The sequence below is a fragment of the Parasteatoda tepidariorum genome, chromosome 6 (genome assembly GCF_982258835.1).
Source record: "Parasteatoda tepidariorum strain Cologne lab strain chromosome 6, Ptep-v5.0, whole genome shotgun sequence".
NCBI lineage: Eukaryota > Metazoa > Arthropoda > Arachnida > Araneae > Theridiidae > Parasteatoda > Parasteatoda tepidariorum.
In genome coordinates this window covers 88567188-88579829 of record NC_141760.1, presented here as the reverse complement: position 1 = coordinate 88579829, position 12642 = coordinate 88567188, and the positions used below count along the sequence as shown (strand labels likewise).

At 26.7% G+C, this 12642-nt stretch overlaps 1 protein-coding gene across 1 annotated transcript in view; it reads left to right on the top strand.

Moving 5' to 3' along the window:
* The first annotated feature begins 1875 nt into the window (after nt 1–1875).
* The window catches only part of LOC107452038 (delta-1-pyrroline-5-carboxylate synthase), a 44230-nt gene continuing 33463 nt past the window's right edge, over nt 1876–12642 (top strand). Inside the window, exon 1 of the mRNA XM_087166161.1 lies at nt 1876–2155. The gene's annotated coding sequence lies outside the window, so the exon portion shown is untranslated. The remainder of the gene's footprint in view (nt 2156–12642) is intronic.

The window sequence follows — 12642 nt, the reverse complement described above, 5'->3', positions numbered from 1 at the left end:
TATATATATATATATATATATATATATATATATATATATATATATATATATATATATATATATATATATATATATATATATTAAGATTTAAGTGATAAACTTTTACACACATTTCTTTCCTGCCTTTACCCACATAGAAAATGTTTTTAAAGAAATTTAAATTAGAAATGCTAGAGAAAAAAAATAACTTCGTTCCTATTTTGATCTTTTTCCTATATGTGACAAATGATGAAATAAATGAAATGATAAATGATACTTTGAGAAGATTCGATCTAAAGTTTCAAAGATCGTTGAAACAATCTTAAACTTTAGATAATGCCACAGTTGGTGCAAAAGCTCTAAATGGAAAAAAAATATAGTATGGTATTTTGATGTCATGAAATTTTATTCTGCCTTTGACATTTCGCCTGTAGCATCTTCTTTCCTATCTAACAAAAACTATTTGCGTCATTTAAGAAATAGGCTATAGATAGAAACCCTCCATTCTTTGCTTAGTAGTTTTGAAGTAAGGATAAACATTTTTTATTATATATGTTTCGAATGTTGTGGTACTTTACTCTGCTTTGATTCTGAAAAATTTAAAATATCCTGTTTATCTTTTTCACTTAATAATTTAATTTCCTTATAATTTTTAATTAATAATTTAAATAATAATTAAAAATTAAACAGCTACAGACGTATTTGATGTTATCAGCATGAAGAATGTCCGGAAATTTAAATAAGTTATAACAGTTTTCAATTTACCTATTTTGTTTAATTTCATTTAGATTTTGTAATAAGAGTTAATTTTAGATTTTAAAAAAAAAAGGGTATGTTGGTAGATAAAAAATGGGTATCAGTTGGATACATAGGTTGGTAGCAAGAATAATGCGTATATAGGGGTAAAATAGGGTAGAAGTCATACAAAGGTCAGTTACTGATAGTTCAGTGGGCTTTAATTCTTTATTGAGAAATAATTGACCCCCCCCCCCCAATAAGAACTGCGAGATATGATGACACTGTATTCTAGTATTCTTTTTACTTAATTTAGTTTTATTGTGAAACTCAGAAAAGCATACTTGCCTTCTTATTAAGATAAAAGTTACATAAATAAATCGATTAAATAAATCGATAAAAGTTAAGATAAAAGTTAAAGTTAAACTTTTATAATCTCTTAAGATAAAAGTTAAATAAATAAATCGATTAAATAAATCGCTTTTAATAAGGAAGGTATATTTTTCTGTTATGTTTTAAACTTCGATTGCTACTGCAAAATGATTTTTATAGATTTAAATACAAAGATTTAGTTTATTTCATACACTGGAAAGAAAGTATGGTCAAAATTACCAAAATATGGTAAACTTTACCGTGTCTCAAGCTCTACGATAAAATCAAAAAGCACGGTACTTTTTAAAGTGCTTTGGTAAAATTAACAATAAAATATTGTTTTATAATATATGATAAAATAATAGATTTTTTTTTCTAATTTTGTCATACCTTAGATCATTGCATAAAAATAATATATATTCGTCAAAATTTATTTTTTAGTTTTGTATTTTTTACTGAATGTGTCGTAATAAGTACTAATAAGAATTGTCGTAATAAGTACAAATATTTAAAAAAAAGCTTTACAGTAAGCCGCCACCTTATGAACGAAAAACGTGGTTCTTAACTTGTGGTATTATTCAAATATTATTCGAAAATATAAAAATTTACAATTATTTCATAAAATATTGCATTATTTAAAGTGAATCATCTAGAATATTATAATATTTAGTACCTTCAAGTTCAAGACTTTTCATCCATTATGTATTTACAATCGAAAACGAGATTCTTTTCTTGTGATTAATTTCAAATGATAAGAAAGTCTTGTTATTATTCTTTCTACTCTGTCTAAGATATTGTTCTCACTATCACACGAGTGGTAGCACTTTTGTTATCTTTATGTTTTATCTTAGCGTTTAGAAGTCGATTTTGTAACGCCTTTTTTAAAGATTTCCAAGACTGATTGTTTATTTTTAACTGTAAAGGTGCTTAGTTTTCATAACTTAGTTTTTGTATTCTAAATATACACAGTGGTCATATGAATGTCATGATTGGTACTGTTTGTAAGTTTCGAGATATTTAACATGAAATATTTAATAATAATCAATGTTTAATATTTAACTAATAAAAGGTAAGTGGAATTCAGATTATAGCTTTTCCCTAAAATAAATTTTAATTCGTTTATAAATGTAATTTTTCATTTAAAGCTTTGTTTGTTTGAATAATTTTAACTATTTTGCATGCGTTATCTTTGTATTTATTTCATTGAAAATCAATTGGATTCAACTATGATGAATATTTCAATAGTCATTTTAACAAATAATCATTTTTCGTCATTTTAGCAAATAAATAAAAATTAATATATTTTTGAAATTTATTCACGTGAATCCAACTTAAAGTTACTGAGAGAGCGATTTTGTTCACATTTACTCATTTTAAACAGCTTAAGAAAATTAAATATAGCTGCATTACTTTGATGTTTTTAAGGAATCAATTTAAAATAAAAATAATATGCTTGTCTATTTTTTCTTCATATTTATTAAATTTAATCATTTTTTAAAAAAGAAGGCTGCTTTTAATGTCTTAATTATGAAATACAAATCTCTTAATTCAAAAAAACCTTTTTATACTTTTAATATTCAACAATAAAAAAGCATATTACTTCTTATCTGTTTGATTTTGAAAATAAATTTTGAATAGCTAATACGCACCTTTATTTTTCAAACCTGGACAGAAATAGTAAAAAAGAATTTTTATTTGGAAGTAGATAAATAATTAACTGACGAAAACAAAAATAATATCTGAATTTATTGTTGGTACTTGTTTCACCGCTTTTCAATTTAATTCGTTAACTAATTTTCATTAAATAATTTTTATATTTTAATATTACCATCACTCAGATTTACCTCGAGAATTAAAGTTCAGCTTTTGACAATTTTTTCAACTAAATAACTACTTTGATTTAAAATAGTTTGCTTCTCCAAAGATTTATGCTTTTTTACTACATTTGCATTATTGAAATTTATATCTTAATCACGAGAAATACGAAATAGCTTGGAAAACGAAAATCCATAGGTGGAATGAGATGTAAAAGCAGGAGGGCTACATGGAATAGAATTGTGCAACAAGTCAGGGTCCACTAAGGGCTGTAGAGCTACAGAAGAAATTATAGAGAAAATTAGGATATTTGCTGTTCGTCAGTTGTAGCATTTTTAATAGTGATCACTTCTTAAAACTTGGAGAACTTTTTCAAAAATTTAAAATTATTTTTAAAAAGTTATTGATATTAACAATGTAAGGAATTAAACTGAACATGTTACAAGGGGGGGGGAATTAAGAAACCTGAGTCAAATAAAGCATTTTTGGAGAATTAAGAAACAATTTAATGATGGCATACTTACTAAATAATAAAAGTAATAATGATGATGGAGAGTCCATTTAGCCAGGTTGTTTTTCAAAACCTCCATGCCGATAATGAAGAGCCGCACTCCCTTCACAGTTCTTTTAACCCTTCTGAAGATCTTCGATAAATTTTCTTCCTTTCAACCTTCCTGCTCCTGTCAATAAGAAGGAATTCCTGCCTGACCATCTGAAGGAACTGGCTCTTGAAATTATTCACTCTATTCCAAAACAAGGCACCAAAATTTTCACTGATGGCAGCAAAATCGTTAGTCATGCTGGCAGCGGAGTGTACAGTCCGCAAAAAAAAAAACGAATCACCCTGAATAACTTTCGTTCTAATGATCGGATTTTCACGAACTAAGTGTCAATCTTAATGGTTCTTGGGGGTGACCTCAAATATGCTAATTAATTAGTGCTAACTATTAATTAAGTTACGAAATCAGACACAAAAACGTACTTTCTCTGAATAAACATATGTTTTTTTTTACATATTTGGAATCTGGATGCTTGAATTAGGGGGGGTAGACAAAATTTCAAAAAAATTGGGTGGTAAATTGGGTAGTAATAAAGGTTTATATATTTGGCGATAGTCCAGAAAACCGCCAAAAAAAGTCGCCTGCGCAAATGAATATTTTAAGATAACCCATTGACTAATTCAAAAGAGGAATGCTTAATTTTACTAGGTTGCTAGGCAACCAAAATGACTGTAAAAAAATTGAAATAATGTTTTGTGATAGCTCAGAGAGGTTTAATTCATTGTTAATAGAAAATCTTCCGAAGTTTCTAGGCAATAGACAATTTTTAAGCTGATTTCTGTCCAAAAAGCAAAAAAAAATTATTTTAATGTCCTTTGAAAAGAAAATTTGAATCGATTTATAAATTATTTATGATTTTCTAAGTTGTTACAATTTAAATACATGAACTTTTTATCTGATATTGTTTAGATTATGCTGTTTTTGCTAAATTTATTCGAGTATTTCATACTAAAATCAAATTGACATAACTTATTACAGCTATATACAAAATTTTAGGGATAATCATTTTTACAGCTTTAACCCCTTGGCGACGGGTGATTCATGAAAGCATTCGTACAAAATCAGAATCAGGATGTAAATAAATAAAAAACGGTAGCTTAAATGCAGGCGCTGCTAATTTCACGGAATTTCCTTGAATTCTTCCTTGAATTTAATTATTGTTAGTTTAATCATATATATAATCAATGCTAGTTCAAAGTATAGCTAAATAATTTTATTTTGAACTAAGTAATGGTGAATTAAATAAATCAAACAATTATAACCCTGCCCACAAATAAACTGCTAAAGAATTACTTTGATTACCAGTTTTATCTTTTTACACTGGTAGATACTGTTTTATGCTGTCACGTATTTGTGACAGTCGGCACGAAAGGGTTAATCGAGTCTTCTAGGCAAGAAAGTTTGAAGATGAAAAAAAGTGCTTGAAAAATAAAATTTAAATTGTATAGTAATTCTAATGCACATTCACAAGGTTTTCTGTAATTTACGATATTTCTTTTTTCTATAACTCAAGGAATTGGTGAATGTTTAGTGGCATTTTAAGGACTTTGAAATATGTTATGTTTATGAATAAGATATTGAAATAATATGTTGCATATTGTATGATTCGTTGTTCATAAAATTCCTTCATTCTGCTAGATATTTAGGTTACATGGTTTTCTTTGGATAAAGATGATTAACAAATTGCATCCTCGTGTTTTGATGCATTCTGAAACTTACGTTCGCAAATTCACCATACAATGTCGCGCTGCATATTCTTCAATTACGATAAGCTACATTTACCACCAAATACTGCTACTATGATTATTTATGTTTTCTTATATATATCTGATACTCTCCTTTTAAACAGAGCTAGTAAGATCCTTAAGATACTGAAAAACTTAAAAGATAAAATATTTAATTTCATTAACTCAAAATATCCGGTCTCAAAATTTTAATCTTTAAGTTAAATATAACTTTTACAATATTGATGCTCTTACGTTTTTAAAGACCACATGAATTCTGTTAAAATATTAAAATGCATATGTTTACTTTAACGAGTGTAAAATCCTTATCAAAATAATGATCAAGACTCAAATGTAAAACAGTATAATTGACGATAAAAACTCAACTGACTTCGAAACGTATAAAAAGGGAAGTAAAAGTCGACATGCTTTGAGCGTTCAAATATAATCGCCCATTCTCAAGACTTGTCAGGCTTGAATAAGTTGTGACTTTCATTATTGGACGCTCAAAACATGTCTACTTTTATTCATCTATTATTTTTTTAAATCAATGAAATTTTTATACTTTCGATTCAGTTTCTTGGTATTATCCATTTAGTTACACAACATATTAAATTATTTCACTCGATATTAAAATAAGTTTTGAAAAAGTATATTTTATATATATCGATGCCAAAGTTTATTCTACATATATTTTAGGGTATACTTTCGGAGTATTTTGATCGAGTTTATTTTTATACCCTTATTTGCTTAAATTATTAAATAATTTGCTTAAAATAAATTATTCAAGCTACATGATTTAATGCATTTATAGTATAATAGTAAACGGAGCTTCTATCGCATATCCTTAACCTTGATACCGCTATCATTAAATAAATGGAATAAGCTTAGATAAATAATAAAAGCTAATTTTTTCCTCGTTTTAATTTTCAAGGAATAATATGTTTCGATCAAACAGATTTCATTCTGGAAATAGCGAAATTATTGAGTAGGTCCCTTGGAGCAATATCATTCTTATCCTCTTTTGACGAAATATGGGAAAAATTAGTTTTCACAGTTTCTGTAAAAAGTATGTTAGCCTTCTTGCCACGTTTATTTATTTATTTTTATTAAAATGAGTTCGGAAATTTCGTATTTCTTATAGCATTTTTTTAAAATCAGATGACTCTAAAATTGGCACGGCTTCGGAATCTTCTTACAAATTTCAATTTTTAGTATTTCCTGCTAAACAAAATAAGGCATTTTCCTGATAACAAATTATACTACAATAATATCTTGGAAATCATGCTAAAGTAAAAAATTAAACATAATAGTTTAGTATATTATCAGGAAAAAAATCTACTTGGTATCATAAAGAAAGAGTAAAATATATAATGAAATAATAAGTGAATTACTCGTGGTCAGATAATTAAAAATTTAATTTCACAACTAGGATACTGCGATATTTTAAGACGCTTAAAAATTTTGGCTACGAATTCGACAGCTTTTTATGTTCGGTATCTTCATACTCTTTGTAGTGACTTAAAATACATCAACGCTATTTTAGATAATCTATGTTGAAGTCACGAGAAACAAAAAAAAGACAATCAATAATTTATACTCTTTTTTTAAAAAAAAATAGTATACTTAGTATATAATCAGCTGTTTTGCATTAAATAATTTTAAACAACGGAATATTTTTAATTTCTTTGCAAGATTTTATTCTTAGCTAGCAGACAATAATTCTTTTCAAGAAAAATGACTATAATTTAGAAAGGAACTTTACTTTAAAGAATACCTAAATTAAAGAACTGAAAAAATTGATTAGTATATTAATGAAGAAATAATAAACGTAAAAGGGTAAAGAATAAGATTCTTAAAAATGTCAAAATTTATTTAATTAATAGGTAAAATAGTTCTGCGAAACACTAGTGAAACACTTCCGAAAATTTCTTTTAAGATTAAGACGATATAGGGTAAACCAATAAGTGATGGAACACACCCCAGTGAAGGAACATTTCATAGATATTTTTTAAAAATAAGATTTTAAACGTTTTAATTTGGATTGATTGGTAACAGTAGCTTACTACCTAACAATAGGAAGTCATCTAACAATGCATTGAGTTACCTGGTCTTAGAGTCTTCTCTGGAAAAAGTTTTGAATTTGTTAGTATCTGGTCAACGCCTTGTTTCTTTGACACAATTATAAGGTCAGTGGTGGTAGTTATCCGTTTAAAGTACAATTAATTGCGTATAATAATGCTTTTTTTTCTCATTGTGAAAAATAGAATTCAAAATATGGTTATTGAAGTTACGTTTTATTTATTTCAAGCATCATAACATAAGGAAGTACTGAGATTAGGGGGTGCTTATTAACTGGATTACCAAACGATGAAAAACCAATGAATAAACAAGTGTTCCTTTATTGGGATTTTTTCAAGTTAATGAAAATAAAAGAAAATTTTTAATTTTCCTGTACTTTTAGTCATATTATACATCAAAATTATGTTAAAAGTACAAAAAACAACTTCTAACCAGTGAAGGAACAGGCATGTTTCTTCACTGGGAATAGATTTCCCAGTGAATGACAGTATGTGTGAAATATGATTTTACATGGATAATTAGTAGTTCTGTGATGTAGAGGACATCTTAAATTCAATTAAATGTTGTATGAATAGTTCCTATAACAATTTCATTTCAAAATGCAAATTTAATTGCTAAATTTATTTAAAGAATTATAATAATAATTTATTAATTATTTATCGTTATAAATGTAGTGATTAGTTATTACATCATACCTTAGACACCTTAATAAGCTATGTTTACTGACTAAATATAATAATAAAAGCTTGAATAGAAAATTTCTTTGCAGGACTTTGTGCTAATAATTAGCTAAGTTATTATCTTATTGCGGTCTTTAACGTCCAGACGGGAACTGGTAGGAAAAATCCATTTAAAGACAATCATCCAGGTGAAAAATGGGTGAAGTTTTTTTTAAGGCGACATCCTTCGATAACTCAGTGCATGCGAAGATAATTTCAAAAGGTAAAACATCCCTTAGAGAATAATATTCGAAATACTGGTTTTAAGAACTTTAGATGAAGTAGCCCTGGCATCCTTTTAGAAAGTGATTGCATTTACAATGCGAACGAAACAAGAGTTAAATACTGCCCTTAAACGGGAAAAATCCTTGACTCTAAAAATTATAAGGATTTATATTCTTAAGTACCTAGGAAAGAAAAAGTACCTCGATTGGTAGTTTTTCCTTTCTGAAGAATTCTTTGAGATATTACAGAATCAGCCCCTGCTATATATTTCATTGGAAAAAGCGATTCATGAAATGAAACAATGACCGCAGCAACATTCTACAAATATATTGCAAATGTTTCTACCCATGCCTAATTAAAAATGCTATCAAATTCCTTATTTTGCTCGTTTTGGATAGGTATAAATCTCATATTAATTTGAAACTGAGCAAGTTATGTTCATCAAAACAAATTTTCTGGTAAGTTTTCTACCCAATTCAGGGAAATCACCCGTTAGATCTTAAAAGAATTGTAAAGCAATATGTCGAGAAAATTTTACATCCATTTTTAAATAAGATTTTGAGGCATCAACTGATGAAATTAAAATGCTTTTATGAAATGCGATATTTTTCCATTCGATGTAAAAAAAACTTTGACTTTAACAAATGCATGCAAAACAGACACCAAGAGTTAATGAGCAAGACAACTTATCAACAAAATACATGCTTCGAGAGTTACGATGCACTATTTCTTCAGAAGCTTGAGAGGGAAATCTCACAAGTTATGTTGCAAATTTTTAAAGGAACATTGACGACAGAAAAGTTTAATCTCCCAAATAACCAATAGCCTGTGCTTTTCTCAATATTGAAGAATTTATTTCAAAAAAAGCATTTGGTTAATCAAATTTTGGCACTAAAGCTGATGCAACTAACATTGATAATGAAAGTATCTTGAAGAGGAGGGTTAAATCAAAAGAAAAAAATTACTTTTTTGCATTAACTTCAGAAAAAGAACGAAAATTTAAAGAGATTGAAAGAGCTGAAAAAAAAGTTAAAGCAGAAAATATGACGAAGAGAAAAAAAATACTTGAAAAGATTAAAAAATAGCTTAAAAAATATGGGGAAAAGAGTAAACAAAAAAGTGATCTAATTATAATAATAATAAAAACATCATCGGATTACGCAATGATAAACATTCATAATTTAGAACGAACTATTAAACTGTTAGAAAAAAAAAAACGAAATTTTATTTTTTTAAAATTATGTATTCAAACATATTTTACTTTCCATTCCATGACGGAAAAAAAAGTAACATTTTTTACGTTAACTGTAGTTATATGTTGTAATTCCAAAAAAAATCTTGTTTTTAGACATTTGTGTAGTCAATGGATTCCTAACGAGCATCAAACATTTTCTAAATTAAGTGTTCATTCACTGGAAAATTTAGTGTTTATTCACTGGTAAGAACTGTTCCTTCACTTGGTTATCTTACTGCTTATTATTTAAACCACCGAAAGCTTAAAACAATATTATGTAAGTTATCTAATTTTTTTTTACATAATTTGTATTTAATAACAGATATGTCGACACCATCATTTAGCTAAAATTACAAATTTTGTAATTTTTATGATTTTTTCTTAAAGGCAAGCTAAGCTTAAGTGTTCTTTCATTCGTTAATTTACTCTATAAGATGTTGAGAAATTTGCGATGTTGTGAGAGATACTTAAAAAAGTTGACTACCTATTTTTATTAATATTTATAAAATATATATTCAAGAAATTGATAAACATATTATTCCAAATCTATGCATACGTATGTATATTATTGAAATTGTATCAGTTATTGAAAAACAAAATCAAAAAATAAAAAATAATCACATTAAATAAGCACAATCTGGTGTATAATCATATTCTATCAGAAGATCATATCATATCCTATTTTATAAAACTGGATATTCCTTGAATAAAGTGTTTTTTATACAAAATGTTTCATTCAAATTTCTTTACTGAATTGCAAATAAATTATTAAGCGACTAAAAAGGAAACATTGTATTTTATAGTTAGAAATAAATAAAAATTAAAAGATTAGCAAACGATTATTAGCGAAAAAAATATGAATGAAATTTTACACTACGCGCGCGAAGTCAAGTTCCTCGCAAGTTTATCACATTTTAATATTAATCGCCCCATTTAATCATTTCCTTATTGTCGCCAAATTATTTTTTTAAAAATAATTAATTTTAATTTTTCTCAGCTTCTAATAAATGAAAACAGTTGAAACTTTAGATTTTTCAATTGAAAAATATGTAGATTAAAATGGTATAAAAAAATTCATACCTTATAATTCAAACTTTTTTCATCCTCAATTTAATTAAATAATAAAAAATAATTAATAATTATTAAAAATTATTTTTTTCATGAAATTATCTTTGGGTAAATGAGTTTTATGAGTGGGTGCAATTTTATTTAAATTGCTTTATTAGTTTTAAAAATATGACTAGAAACGTGAAAAGTGAAATTAACATTAAGGGATACGAACTTTGGATCGCTCTCCTGACCAAACTATGGGGACCATTTTTCCCAGATTGCGGCTACCCCCTATATTTTGAAGGTTAAAAATCCAAATATGTGAAAAAAAATGTATGTTTATTCAGAGAAAGTGCGTTTTTGTGTCTGATTTCGTAACTTAATTAATAGTTAGCATTAATTAATTAGCATATTTGAGGTCACCCCCAGGAACCATTAAGATTGACGCTTAGTTCGTGAAAATCCGATCATTAGAACAAAAGTTATTCAGGGTGATTCGTTTTTTTTTTTTGCGGACTGTACAGTCCGCAAAAAAGTTTTTTTTTACAGTTTTTTTTTACATATTTGGATTTCTTATCTTCAAAATATAGGGGGTAGCCGCAATCTGGGAAATGTGGTCCCCATAGTTTGGTCAGGAGAGCGATTCAAAGTTCGTACCCCTTAATGTTAATTTCGCTTTTTGCGTTTTCAGTCATATTTTCAAAACTAATGAAGCAATTCAAAAAAAATTGCACCCACTCATAAAACTCATTTACCCAAAGATAATTTCATGCAAAAAATAATTTTTAATAATTATTTATTATTTTTTATTATTTAATTAAAGTGAGGATGAAAAAATATTGAATTATAAGGTATGAATTTTTTTATACCATATTAATTTACATATTTTTCAATTGAAAAATCTAAAGTTTCAACTGTTTTTATTTATTAGAAGCTGAGAAAAATTAACATTAATTATTTTTAAAAAAATAATTTGGCGACAATAAAGAAATAACTAATTGGGGCGATTAATATTAAAATGTGATAAACTTGGGAGATACTTGACTTCTCGCGCGTAGCGTAAAATTTCATTCATATTTTTTTCGCTAAGAATCGTTTGCTAATCTTTTTATTTTTATTTCTTTCACACTATAAAATACGATGTTTCGTTTTTAGTCATTTAATAATTTATTTGCAATTTAGTAGAGAATTTTGAATAAAAAACACTTTATTCAACAAATGCCTAGTTTTAAAAAAGCATGCTTCTGATAGAATACACCAGATTGTGCTTATTTAATGTGATTATTTTTTATTTTTTTTTTATTTTGTTTTTCAATAACTGATACAATTTCAATAATATACATACGTATGCATAGATTTGGAATAATATATTTATCAATTTCTTGAATATATATTTTATAAATATTAATAAAAATACGTAGTCAACATTTTTAAACATCTCTCACAGCATCGCAAATTTCTCAACCTCTTATAGGGTAAACTAAACAATGAAGGAACACTTAAGCTTAGCTTGCCTTTAAAAAAAATTTATAAAAATTTCAAAATTTGTAATTTTAGCTAAATGATGGTGTCGACATATTTGTTATTAAATGCAAATTATGTAAAAAAAGTTAGATAACTTACATAATATTGTTTTAAGCTTTTGGTGGTTTAAATAATAAGTAGTAAGATGACCAAGTGAAGGAACAGTTCTTACCAGTGAATAAACACTAAATTTTCCAGAGAATGAGCACTTAATTTTGATAATGTTTGATGCTCGTTAGGAACCCATAGGCCACACAAATGTCTAAAAACAAGATTTTTCTTGGAATTACGACATATAACCATAGTTAATGTGGAAAATGTTACTTTTTTTTCAGTCATGGAATGGAAAGTAAAATATGTTTGAATACATAATTTTAAAAAAATGTTTTTAATTTTTTTCTCACAGTTTAATAGTCCGTTCTAAATTATGAATGTTTATCATTGTGTAATCTGATGATGTTTTTATTATTATTATAATTCGATCATTTTTTGTTTAATCTTTTCCTCATATTTTTTAAGCTTTTTTTTAAAATCTTTTTCAGTATTTTTTTTCTCTTCGTCATGAGTAATTTATTTCTTTTTCTTTTGATTTAACCTTCCTCTTTTTTCCAAATTTTTGGCCA